This window comes from Chenopodium album, chromosome 19, assembly GCF_948465745.1.
Source record: "Chenopodium album chromosome 19, dcCheAlbu1.1, whole genome shotgun sequence".
Taxonomy (NCBI): Eukaryota; Viridiplantae; Streptophyta; class Magnoliopsida; order Caryophyllales; family Amaranthaceae; genus Chenopodium; species Chenopodium album.
In genome coordinates, this window is record NC_137852.1 from 29,802,505 (window position 1) to 29,817,022 (window position 14,518).

Sequence of the window (14,518 nt, forward strand, 5' to 3'; positions counted from 1 at the left end):
TCAATTGAGAAAGTTTTTCACTCAAATCTTTGTTATAAGCCAACATGTAATTAAACTTCTCTTCATTCAAAACCATATACATTTCCAAAGTCTTGGCTTGTTTCTCAATGACACTTTCTAAAAATTCCCTAGAAGAAAATGATTGGTCATGGGAATTATCATTTAAACTTTGAGCATTTGGAACTAAATCAATTGGGGAACCATCTTGAAAACTTGCTTGAAAATATCCCCTAGCTTGATTATTCCAATTACCCCTAGTTTCATTTTGGCTCCTTTGTTGACCATAGTTATCATAACCTTGGTTATGATCCCCATGTCTATAGCCATGACCATGACCATTACAACCATGATGATTATAGTTACCATGAATCTCTTGGCATTCATGATTTCTATAACCTCCATTTTGGTTATAATCATCATGATTCATATGATAATTCCTATTTCCAATATTCCTTTGAACATCATTTCTAGGTTCACAAGCATGATTATTGACATAATTCATGTGTTCCATTTCACTTCCATCACATTCACTACAAGAAACATTTGGGCACATAGAAGCATTATGATCATTCATTCCACATAATTGACATGGCCAACATGCCACAATCATGCAACAAGTAGATAGATTGGAGTTAGAGTGAGAAGATGTACCTCTCCCCTTAATTTGGGAGGGAAGAATTGGAGCTTGGGAAGGAGGCTTCTCAAGCTTTTCCTTGAGGGACATAACTTCTTTCCCTAAATCCGCAATCAAAGTGGTCAAATCATTAATGACACTAAGTTATTCAATCGAGTAACCCTTGCTTGTTGGCTCTCTTTCCACTTCTTGCCAATTCATATATATTACGAGCTACTTCATCAATAGCATCAACCACTTCTTCTTCCGTCTTGTTCATGATTGGGCCTCCGGCTCCGACATCCAAACTTGCTCTCCCATGAGAACTCAACCCACCATAAAAGATATGTATGATTTGATAGGTAGGAATCCCATGGTGTGGACACTCCCTTTGATAATCCTTGAATCTTTCCCATGCTTCATAAAGGCTTTCATTAGGCTTTTGCTTGAACCCTTGAATCAAAGCTCTTGCCTCCGCCGTTTTCTTTTGAGGATAGAAACGGAACAAGAAAGCTTTGGTGACATCATCCCAAGTTTTCAATGAATTGGGCTTCATCTCTTTATCTAGACATTCCAAAGATCTTCCTATGAGGGAGAAAGGGAACAACTTAAGGCGGATGAATTCTTGAGACACTCCATTAATCTTGATTGTGTTACAATATTTTTCAAACTCCTTAAGATGGTTCAATGGGCTCTCGTTCTTTGCCCCACTATATTGTCTCCTCTCAATAAGAGTGATCATTGCCGGCCTTATTTCAAAGTCATTCCCCGGTGATATAGGTGGAGCTATGGCGCTCTCATACCTATAAGCCCCGGGCACTCCAAGCTCCTTCAAGGTAACTCTTGAACTACCTCCCATGACTTGGGATCTACACACACAAAACTCAAAGACAATATTAGTAGCACGGCTACAAGTGTAGCCTAAGTGTGAAATCTTTTTGTATTTTGCAAATAGAGTGGAATAGACTCAACAACAACATGCATACAAAACACCATTCCCCGGCAACGGCGCCATTTTGATGAGAAGGAGAACGGTAGGTCGTTGGACTACCACCCCACCCTATCAAACAATATTTGTAACTTAACAAACCCCTATTTAGTGTAGCGGTAAGTCAAGATCGAACCCAAGGGAATGGAGGTTAAATGCACGATGCCAAAATTAAGCTATTCCGAAATCTAGAAGGGGTATATGGTAAACACTAAGCATAAGCTAGGCGATGCAAAAGGCTAGTACTAAATGAATGCTAAGCACTAGGGGAATGGATCCACATGCATCAACGATGAAGTTCAATCAACTTGGGGAATTAACCAATCAAGTCAAGCAATGTGAGGGAAAACCGAAATTGTAACCAAGAGAGTACATCAAGCTATTCTCCTAGAGGTCTAATTAGCGTCAACTACATCAAACACTAGCTAGGAAACATCACAAGATATCTCAATCGAGTAAATGTAAGCCACAAATCAATGGTCCGTATCAATGTGAACTCACAATGCAATCTAGCGTGAATAACAAGGGTGATCAAGCCTAATCAAGCACACACATGCACAAAATCAATCAACCAATTTAATCACATCATCAACTCAATCAATTTCCCCCAAATTAACCTTAATTCATCATCAATACATGCTTCACCACTACCCTAGCAAATAAACTACTCACAATCCATAAAGAACAACAAAATCAAAGCTAAACTAATCATCATTCCCAAATTCATCAATTGAAATCAAATTGAAACCAACAAAATCAATAAAATCAATCAAACTATCAATTAATCAAATCAAACAACAATACTAATGAAATCAAACTTTGAATTGCATTAAAGAGTAAAGAATCCTTACAAACTTGATAGAAATCAAATCAAATGAAGCAATCTTCAATCGTCAATCATCAAACCCACACTTTCTCTCTCTAAAAATGCTAAGAACCAATGTTTTCTCTTTCTAGAATCTAATCTAATCTAATTCTCCCTAATGAAGATCTAAACTTCTCTCTATAAATGGAATGAAATAACTAACAATCCCAAGAGGAAGTTGGGAAGGACGTCCAAAAATAGACCCACGTTGGTGCGGGCGCTCGAAGGAGAGAGAGAATGGTGCGCACGGGAGCACACCCAGGAAGGTGCGCCCGCACGCACCTGATGTGCGGCCGCACACTCCTCTGGTGCGCCCGCACAGAGCTGCTGCTTCCTCCTTTCTTCTTTGCCCTTGCTCACGAGGTGCACGCATCCTAGATGATGATGATGGAGGACAAGGTAGGCAGCAACTTCCTCGAATTTCTTGAAGAAAATGAGCCATGAAGAAGACATAAACAAGACTTTGAAGCATGCTCCTTGAACCTCACATTGACTTGAAATTTCTTGCACAAGCTTTAGGCATGAAAATCAATGGAAAACTATGGAAAGGAAGCCCGGGAATCCTTGGACAATCAATCACAACCTACAATCATAGGATAAAAAGCAAGTAAAAGGGAAAAATAGCAAGTAAACGAGAAAAAGCACGAAATAGAGAAACTAACTACAAAAAGCATGAAAAGAAGAAAACGAGAATAAAACTAAGGGAAACTAAAGAAAAGAGAGATAAAAAGAAATAAAAATCATCCAAAAAGGAACCAAATGAGTGCCAAAAATGTCACTCATCAGTACTCTTTTTCTAATTTTGATACTTCGTATGTAAAATCTTCAATATTTTGCAGGAAAATAATAGGAGTGAGTTGATAGACTAGATAAAGAAAGGCAGACAGACTTTTTGAGCATGCTGAAAGGCTTTGTTAATCAGGTACATTCTTCAGCCTCTTTAAGTTACATTTATCTGAATGGTAATTGACAAATATTGTATGGGCTAGATTTAACCAATCGAGTATTAATTGCTAGTTGATCAGCTAATCCATACTTTTGAGGCAAACAAGTCATTAAGTAATTGAATGTTATATGAAATTGCGTGTATAGCCAGTGTTTATTCAAAAGTTCCTGCCGCAGGATCCGGAGAGTGGAATGAGCAGATTAAGGACCAGCTAAATTGGAGATTCCATTGAAGATTGCAGCAATTATTGGTCACAATTTGAACTTTGCATTATGCCCTCTTGCAAGCATATTAAGGAGCAGCTAAATTGGAGATTGATTGAAGATTTTGTGAGATGAAATGAGCAGATTTGTTCCTCTACAACTAGTCATTAATGAACTATAAATTGGCATATAATTTGTTGTAATAGAAAACTCATTACTAAAAGATATTGTACATAAACTATAATATATTATATATGCAATAAAAAAAGTTTGGCCTAATACTTTGGTATATATTCATATTTTGTAATACTAAGCTTGTAATAATTTTTCAGTTTGAAACATGTTTTTCGAATTGGAATATATATATATATATATATATATATATATATATATATATATATATATATATATATATATATATATATATATATATATATATATATATATATATATAATCTAGATATTTTTTGTGAATAATATGGACAGAAAAAGCGTTCCCAACATAGAATATAGACAGAAAAAAGCGTCGCAAAAATATCATATATAAAATATTCTAGACACAATAAAGCGTCACCAATTTTATGATTCAGACACAAAAAAGCGTCGATAAAGTTGAGTATGTGCGCCAACTACAACCTATTTCGACGCTCCGTATAAAACTTTAGACATAATAAAGCGTCGAGATTTGCGACGCTTTTTGTAGACGCATAAATTTTCTCGACTCACGTTTTCTCGACGCTTTTCTGAAGCGTCGAGAAGAAAATTTTCGACGCTTTTTTACGTCGAAAAATTGCTTTAAAAGCGTCTCAAAAGCACGGATTTTCTACTAGTGTATGTTGGTTGAAATTAATGCACAAATAAAACTATTATTGGCGATTACTTGAGTTAAAATCACATTAGCCTAAACCAAATTATTAATTATCTTATTAAGCGTGATTTCAAGTACAAATTCCCTTTAACAATCATAAAAGGTGTAATCAAGCAATAAAATAAAATATAAATAATATCAAGCAACATAATAATAATAATAATAATAATAATAATAATAATAATAATAATAATAACGATGATAATAACATGATAAGGCATAATAAAGCTTAATAATAATAGCAAGATCCTAGGCATGATACTAACAAGATTAATAACAAATCCTAGCATGTCACTAAACAATAAAGATCGAAGCTTTAAACCTAACATGATAACATGATATTAGAAAAGAGTAAAGGCACCCTAAACATGATACTAGAAAGCATAAAATAACATCCTAACATGATACTAGAAAGCATTAAAAGCATCCTGACATGATACTAGGAATTAAACATTAATAATCATGCAATCTACATTGTTAATAAAATAGGGAGTAAGCTAATCTACTTACTTTGAAGCCTCGTACCTCTTTCTAATAACAAAATACACAAGTTAGTAAACTTCAATGAAAATCAATAAACAATAATTGAAGAATTAAATTAAAACCAAATTAAATAAAGTTTTGACTAGTTTTGGACCAAACCCTCAGAAAATATCAACCTTGCATGTCTAGGGTGAAGGCAACTTCGAACTTGGCTAAGTAATTCTAAATCTTTTGAATGCGGAATATTGTGTTTAATAAAAAGGTTGGTTTAGAAAGAGAGAGAAAGAATAAGCTATATTGCTTAGAGGGAGAATAGAGAGAATTGATAATGAGAGTTGATGAAAGTTGATCGTGAGAATTGATGATTCTGAAAACAGGAATTCGGACCTATTTATAATGAAAATAGTCCAGAAAAACATAGAATTTGATAAGGAATAAAACTACACGCTGTCGCCATGAATCGACTCTGTCGCGAGGCGACAGACATGTCGTTTGGCAACAACCTGTATTAGCGCGTTTTCTTCACGCGGAATCCGATCTTTAATCAACTTGATCTACGGAATCCGTACAGAAGATAAAATACGTATTTTTAAGATAATAATATAATCTTTTACTCCAAATAAAAGTCTATTATAAAATATTTAATTATTAAATCTAATAATATTAGAATTAAAAAGAATCTTCTAGAAACTTCTAGAAAATTATAATTAATCCTAATAATTTTAGGAATAATAATTAATATTGGGCCCTCCTCTAGATCATTGGGCCGTATTTAAATAATTAACCGGGCCCAGTTTAGTATATTGGCCATAACTTCTTCAATATTCATCGGAATTGGGCTTATAATATATCGTTGGAAAGGTCTTTTCAAGCCCCATCCAACTACACTATTATTGGACCTTAATTATGGACCAAACTAAACTGGTTTGGCTATTTTCAAATATATAGAGTTATTTTCAAAAACAGAAAGAAGAGAATTTTAATGAAAACTAATCCGCAACACTTGACTTTCAACCACTTTCACCTAATTCGATAATGGTTCGACGTGAAAGGCATTCATCACTGGGTTTGGTTTTGGGGAGACACAAATGGGTGTCTATAGAAGCCCCCACTTTGACTGAGTTTGAAGAAACTTATGTTTCGAAAAACGAAAGTCAAAGTATCGATAGGGACGGAGAATGATTCAAAATGTTCTGCAATTCCAAAACATTCTTATAACGCCGATACCTGCAAACTAATCACTAGTTAAACAGATAAAAGAGTTAAGAAACGCGTATCTTGCACCGTCGAGCACACGTCTCTGAGCGTAACCGTTTTGCTGTTGCTTTTGTTGTTGTTTGTGACAACTTCCACAGTGCCTCGTGAACGCCATCGTTGAAGATAACCATATGTCGTCGTCCTCAATATTCTTGGTGACAATCCTCCACGGTATTTCGGGAACATCGTCGAAAATAACTGTATGTCGTCATCTTCAGGTTGTGGCCGTACGTCGCCACGGCAGTGTATCGCCGCTATAGACAATCTCTTATTTACCTTGAGTGACCGTCGAAGGTGACCTTGCTTCGCCATCTCCAAAATTTGTGACATTGCCTCGCCACGGCCGTACTTCGCCACTAAACAACTCCTCTCTATGCTAGGATATCGCCAAAGAATCATTCTGCTTATTGACTCTTAATATATTGTTATTTTGTTTGTTCCAATGCTTCGGTGCTTCTGTCTTCGTAAACCATTATTTCGGTGCTTCTATTGAACCATTATTTCGGTGCCTTGTTATGAGCCAATACTTAGGCGCTTTAAGATAAGTGAGACGATCTTTCATCAAGTCTATCACTTAATGCAACTGCAATCAAGCTGATTAAATCATGTCAATTTTCTTAAAGGGGCTAACTGGCATACTAAGGAACCCAAACTACTAAAGGAGGGGCCCAGCATTCTGTCGCCACTCCAGCGCTGGCCGGAGACGCCTGTCGCGAGGTTTTGCCTCTGTCGCCACGCGACAGGGTCTGTCGCCTCGCGACAATTATGTCGTTTGGCGACAGAATTGGGGTTTTAAAACCCGTCTTCTTCTTCATTTCCGCTGCTGCTCTGCTTCTCATATTTTCGCAAAAACTTCAAATTCCTCGTTCTCGCTCATTTCTCAACCAAATTTGCTCAAACTTGTTACAAATCGAAGCTTCTCTCATCTATTTTCCCGATCTATGTAAGTTTTGCTCAAACTCTACTCGGTTTTTGACGAATTGTGCATTCTTGCTCGCGTATTTTCGAAAATTTCGAAAGTGTTTTTGCTTAATTTGCTTTGTTCGTTGAATTTTATGCCTTGAATTTGTTTAATTATGCTTGTGTATTACCTTGGGAGTATTTTGAGACTTGTTTGACTCAATTTGGTGAAGAAACGAACGATTCACCATTGTTGGACCTCTTAAGGTCGTGAAGAACAATGTGGGTCGCTCTTTGCATTTTTACTGCTTTTTGCTCGTCCCAATCCGGCATGAGACCCAGCCTGGAAGTAGAAGGCACGTCCTCGCCCTCACTGGCGGGCACGTCCTGTCGACGCGTGTCTCTCGACCGAGAACCCGAACCACGTCGTCTAGCCATGCTAAAGTATATGAAAGTAATTAAATTTCATAACCACGCGCCGGTTCATCATTTGTCGGAGCGAGTCCGACGAGGTCTTGCGAGTGGGAGGACCCGTAGCCACGGCTCGGGTAATTCCACCATCATTTCTCTGTACGACAATTTCATCAGTCGCGATGAGGGGTTTCGTCGTCTTTGGGAGTCATGTGGGTTGACTCCTCTTTTGCAGGCCACTCGGGCCATGTTTTCATACGATGGGGGTAACCTCGTCGTTCGAGCTTTGGTGGAGTTCTTTTGGGACACCACCAACACCTTTCATTTTCCCTGGGGTGAGATGACAGTCACTCCAGCTGACTTCATCCTCATTACGGGGCTAGAGTTCCAGTCTACTCCTCTGCCGTTCGATGCCGGTGTCACCGTCTATTCGCCGGAGGTCCAGGAGTTGTTGGGTCCGATCGTTGTTCAGGCCCAGGCTGAGGCTCAGTCGGGACAGCTAAGTTCCCGATGTATTCGTCGCTGCACGCGGGCTGCAGCTTTTGAGGATGATGCTACCACCCGTGAGCAGCGGGTGCGCATCTTTGTGCTGATTCTGCTATCAGGGACATTTTCCCCTGATCGAGGTAGTAGGGTACTTCTTTACTACCTGTCCGCTGTTCGCGACCTTCACTTGGTCGGGACATATGACTGGGCCAGCATGGCCTATGCGTACTTTCTACTGGGATTGCGGCGTTCCTATCGTCACAAGGCCTTGTCTAAAGAGGTAGCCCTTTCCAGATTTTGGAGGGTCGTAGAGGTACATCTCCTTTCCTTTTTGAGGTTTTAACTCTAGATTTAGAAGCATAATCATTACTGACTTTTGTCTTTTCATATAGATTTGGTTCTACGAGTACTTTCCTTCTCTTGCGCCTGCGATGCCTTCTCCTCGCGTGCTCCCCATTGCTGCCAGTTGGGGAGGCCGCAGAGGTCCGCTAGAGGTGCTATGACAAGGGAACAAACGTGTCGTCAATTGTCTATCCCTAGATCAAATATAATTTATACACCTAAACAAACCTAATACAAGTATAAGGCAAGCATAGGGGTCGAACCACAAGGAGACATGCATAAACACCACATTCACTACTTAATACTTAAGCTACCTCGGAACGAGAAGTGTGAAAAGCTAAGAAATTAAACTAGAGATTAAGAATGATTAAAAATCAATATAACTAAGCACCAAGGGAAGTAGGTAGATGTAGTTGCCAATTGATCATGCAATAACACGGGAGCAAAGCAATGGTAAACTAAGCGTGCAAGAATATCGAATTAAAGCTCAATCTAACCGCCTTCCGGGGTTAATCAATTTCTCCTAACATAGCCTCCATGTTTCCACACTAGAACCATATATTAGAAGGTGCAATCAAAGAACTATCGATAACAATGAACCTTAACTAAGTCAACTTCCGTTTCTTGTTAGCAAAGATTCACCTATAATCAACTAACAATGTGCACTTGCAAGAAGATTAAAGAATATCAAACATACAAAGACTTTAATCACCATTAACAAAACCCCAACATCATAAGCATGAATCAATCAACAACTACACCATCCCCACACCCTTGGCTGGGTGACTACTCACAAATCATATTGAAAACAATATCAATCATCAAATCAATAAGCATCAACATGATCAATAAGCAATGAAGGAAAAATCAAAATAAGCAAATAAAACTAAATACAAAAGTAAAGAAAGAGAGTAAGAGATTGCTCATTAATTGAAGATGAAGATTTACAAAGATTCAATCAAGCTCCTTCTTCAATATCCAAGTTCATCAATGGAAATCCACACTTTCTCTCTCTACTAATGAAGTTTCTCTCACTAGATTAGGGATAAAAATGTTTCTAAGTAATGATAGATGATCCTACAAACTTGAATAGGAGGCTATATATATGAAGCATAAAAGACGGAAATATTAAGCCTTGGAGAGCCCTCTAGCTTGCAGCCGCGCCCTCTACATCGTGGGTTACGGGGGTGCTAAACCCAGACAGCCGCGCCCGCGGCATGGAAACCTGCATCGCGGCTCCAAGGAGATGGCATCTCCTTCCAAGGAGAGGCCGCGGAACAGCAACAGGTGTCAAGTCAGCTCGAATAGCCGCGCCCGCGGCTTCTGGTGCCGCGCCCGCAGCTTAGGGAGGAGAGCCCTCTCCTGAGGCGCGGCGCGGCATCTACTGAATGATTGTGAAGTTGCCCTGCTCAGGTCCCCGCGCCCGCGGCATCAGGCTCCGCGCCCGCGGCTCCCCTGCTCTGCCTATCTTCCATCTTTGATCAACATCATCCTCCATCCAAGTCTAGCCAAGCCTTCAGTGGTTCATCCGGAAGGGCCAAAGTCCTACAAAACAAAAGAAAAAGCTAGAAGAGACAAGAAAAGGGAACAAAGAAAGAAAATACAAGAAAAGCAAACAAAGAAAAGAAAAACAACGAGGGGAGGAAAAAGGGGCAAACAAGCTACAAGTGGGAGGAAAAACCCTGAAAAAGGAGCACTAAATGCCACTCATCATGCTACGCCTTCGAGAGATGATCCTCTCGGTAGGTTTTCATAACTCATACTTTTCTTTTATCATCTTTTAGTATAAGTGCCTTATTTAGTGATTTTTGCAGGAGCCTAGCCCGGTCTATCAGCCTTGGGCTACTTTTCCTTTCTCTGCGCTGGCGGCGCAGTACACAGCTGAGCGTCGTTACTTTCTGGGGACGTACGACGCGGTGGTCTACCTAGGGGAGAGGGTAGCCATCCAGCACTCCTCAGATACTTTCGTCGTTCCTGCTCCTCCACCCCGTCATATGTTCCACGATGCCTTGCAGCGGGATCGTGCTGGTGGACCTACTCGGGGTACTCCTTGGAGGTCCTACGTTCTCCTCGAGCAGAGCTATGAGGAGGACCTGCTACCGTTGCTAGCGCCGGCTCCTGTCCTTTCAGAGGAGGCAGCGGTATGCTTTTATTTTTTTTTTTTTTATCTTTCTTTAGGTAGCCCCCAAGTATTTTTCTAACTTTTATTCTTAAATGGCTGGCCCTAGAGAGTTCATTCCTCCGAGGATGTCCACACGCTACCAGGGCATGTATGGGCCGATCGAGGAGCTTATTCCGCCGGCTCTAGAGGGAGAGCCGTTTGTGGAGCGGTCTATTCCTTGTCACCAGACTCGAGTAAGCAACTCCTCATATATCATTTTTATGTTTGTTTCATAATTGTTACTGACTTGGTTACTTTGGCAGTTTTCTCGCGAGGTGGTGACGGCTATGGCTAGGTGCATAGACGCCTTTCGCAGCCAGCTTGTGAGGTTGCGGAACCGTGCTACCTGTCGTAGCAACGATGCCGAGGAGGTATTACTTTTTACTTTTATCATTTTTGACTTGTTTTTTCATTTGTACTTGCTAACTTTGATTTACTTTTTGCAGGGGCAGCCTATTCCTTCTCCACGCACTCGGTCGAGACCCGAGCCTAGGAGAGAGACTACTAGGTCCAACTCGAGGCGTCGCCAGACTACTTCCGGTGGTCGGGGTGGTCGTTCTGAGGCCGCCGTTGTGGAGGACTCGGCGTCATCACCTGAGGATGTTCCGACCGGGCCGACCATTCGAGGTGGGATGGGTGGTGGGACGTACGAGTTTGGCTCGTCGTCGCAGCAGCCTTTGCAGCTTCAGCCTCTTTCTGTCGGGTTTCAGGGTGAGGTTAGGTGGCCTGGCCCTGAGTTGCAGTTTGCGCCTCCTGGTGGCTCAGGGGACGATGATGGACATACTCCACGGCACTCCACGGAGTAGGACTCTCTTTGATACATTTGGTGTCCCTCGCGACTTGCGACCTCCGGCACCGTAGTTGTACCTGTGTTTTATTTATTTTGACTTTTGTAGGACTTTGTCTATTTTATTCACATGATTTATGTACTAGACTCTTGTATATATATGCACTTATTATTTATTAACATTTTATTTACATGACTTATTATTTATTAGTTTTTATTGAGCATGTGAGTGTGTGAGAAAGTGTAATTTTTGCGCACCAAATTTTCCGTCATTTTTAATATTAGTGGAGGGTATCGACTCTCTCCCCCAAAAAAAGAAATGAAAAAATGAAGGAAAAAGTATAATTACCAAAATTAAGCCTAAAATTAATTAAGTTTTATATAATATAATGATAATAATAATAATAAGGGTGTTTGGATAGGAAAGGAAAATAATAATAAAAAAATTCAAGTCAAATTCGAATTCAAGCAAGTAAAAAACACGGTTTCCCACGCGTAGTAGGTGTCGTTGCGAAGAAAAATACTGGCGCCACGTAATTAAACCTGTCACCACGCGACAGACTTTGTCACCACGCGATAGTTTTGTCGCTTGGCGACAGACTCACTTTCCTATTTCCTACAGAAATTGAATTCTGTCGTGAAAAAAGCTTATAAATAGCCCCCGAATCCTCCGTTTACTGCATAATTTAACCAGTTTATTAATTAACTAATTAACTAGTAATCATGCCTTTAGCTAAAAGAACTTTTTGTGGATACATGAATGAGTGGTGTCGTCTTTTAACTTTTAAGGAGAAAACAGCATTAGATACTTTCCGCATGGGGGGTATGTTTGGAATAAAGGGGGTGAGTCTTGTCATGGATTTTATTTACTCTGCCGTAGACTATTGGGACATTAATACTCACTGTTTTAGATTTTTCCATGATGAAATATGCCCTTTACCGGAAGAAATTGGAGCCATTATAGGCTATTATTCCACAGATCTTGCGGTAATGCTTAGAGTTAGTGAATATTATTATAAAGATTTTGAATGCTTTTTTGATCTAAGGGGTATGGCCTTAAAAAATATAGTGCATGGCAATGTAGTTGATTTGACAGAATTTGCACATTATTTTTATGACAATCCTAATCCAGAATTTCGTATCCATAAGAGAAGAGCTTTCCTCTTTTGTATGTTTAACCAATTACTTTTAGTTAGTGGTAAGGATAATGAAGGCCAAACAATGATTATATCCGTTATAGAACAAGTTGAATCCGGGAGAATCCAATGCCGCTAATTGTTAGAGAGACCATGCTATGGTTGGATGCATTAAGAAAGAATCCAAGAGCACCTTTTCGAGGTTCTCCAATTTTATTACAGGTATAAAATAATACTATTCTTAATTACAAGGAACTAAAAATATTTTTACACTGTAATACTAATCAAATACATATTTTACAGATATGGCTCATGGAGAGGTTAAAATTTATTAATCCTCCTGACGATATACACACATATATTCCAAATTGCATAGTCCGGCGAAAGAAACGATTTTTGAAGATAGGTCGCCGTGAATGGAGCAAGGTGTTTGCTGCCGGTGATTTTACCATAAGCTGGATCGTCCCTTGGTGGAAGATTGAGGCGATGGTTGGTTGTAATAATCAAGCATATTGTCGTCTCCCGAGCTTGTCAAGATTAACCTTCTATTTTCCTTGTAGAGTTATGAGACAATATGGTCTCGCACAAACCATCCCTATAGGAGATCTCTGTCGTCCTTATGAATTTCCTGTGTCACAAGAGGTTGAGCGCTTTGACAAATATTGGAGTGGTAGGCCCTTATGGGAGGTGGTTACCCACAAGGATCCACCTTGTTTGTCCAACAAAGTGAAACAATGGCTTGATGGAAGATTCCAGAAATCTCAAGTCAAGATTGAGAAGACCGATGTGAAGAATCGTCTAGGTTACAAAAAGGTCCCTGCTAAAGAATGCCTAGGATAAAGGAGCGAATTCAAAACTCCTATTATGCCAAGGAAGAAAAGTTCTAAGAAATACAAAGGAAAAAGAAAGGTTGATTCTACAGAAAAGAAAGTTTGGGTAGAGAAGAAACATGGGGTTTTGGCGGAAGGGGAAACTATCTATACTAAAATAGAGTGTAGATCTTCTAATGGATGTCTCCTAGCAAAGGTTATGGATCAAGAGGAAGAGAATGAAGACAAAAATTGGAAGAGAATCAAGAAAGAGAAAAAACAATAGAGCATTGCTTTTCCTTTGATTTATTAGACAAAGTTAATTTGTTTTAGTTAATTTTTCAGCTTTTATTTCATCAATATTGTAATTTCTTTATTAATAAATAAAATTTCAGCTTTTTTTTTTATTAACTTTTCAATTAAAGCAATGAAAAAAATTACAATATTTATTTTTCGGAGAATTAATTCGAGTACGGAAGTCGAATAAATTTCCAGAATATAAATTTGCCCAGACACTCGCAGAAACTTGGCGCTGCTATTTGATTCACTGTCGCTGTCAATTTGGCTCTGTCTCCTGGCGATACAGAATTTGAAAAATTAAAGTGGCCGCACCCTGTCTGGGTTGCCTACATATCCTTTGTTTAAGGAATCAAACCAAACGTAGCTCTCTGGAGTATTTTACTCAGTACTTATGGGTAGTATTTCTTAAGTTGGTCAAGGTTTGTCATGTTTGAAAATTCGTTACCATCCATGTCAGTTAACTTAGTCGCGCCTCCTGACAGGATTGTTTTGACGATATATGGTCCGGACCAATTAGGCCTAAATTTGCCTCTTGGGTCCAAATCATTCTTACTGCTTTCAATATTAAGTCTCCAACCTTGATATTTCTAGTCTTGACCTTCTTATTGAAGTGTCTAGCCATGCGGGTTTGATAGCATTGGGTGTGATGTAGAGCCTCTAGTCGTTTTTCATCGAGTAGAATTAGCTCTTCATACCGTGCTCTAGTCCATTCGACTTCATCAAGTTTACTTTTTAACGCAATGCGTAGCGAAGGTATTTGTAACTCTACAGGTTGTACGGCATCCATTCCATATACTAAGTTGATTGGCGTATTTCCTGTTGATGTTCGAAGTGCGAAGTGAAGTTTGGAAAAACATAGAATTTGATAAGGAATAAAACTACACGCTGTCGCCATGAATCGACTTTGTCGCGAGGCGACAGGGTCTGTCGCGCGGCGACGGACTTGTCGTTTGGCGACAACCT

At 39.5% G+C, this 14,518-nt stretch overlaps 1 non-coding gene across 1 annotated transcript; it reads left to right on the forward strand.

Moving 5' to 3' along the window:
• Positions 1 to 981: 981 nt before the first annotated feature.
• Positions 982 to 1,087, forward strand: LOC145596343 (small nucleolar RNA R71). Its single transcript, XR_014103187.1, has one exon. It is a non-coding gene; the product is annotated as a small nucleolar RNA R71 (small nucleolar RNA).
• The last annotated feature ends 13,431 nt before the right edge of the window (positions 1,088 to 14,518 follow it).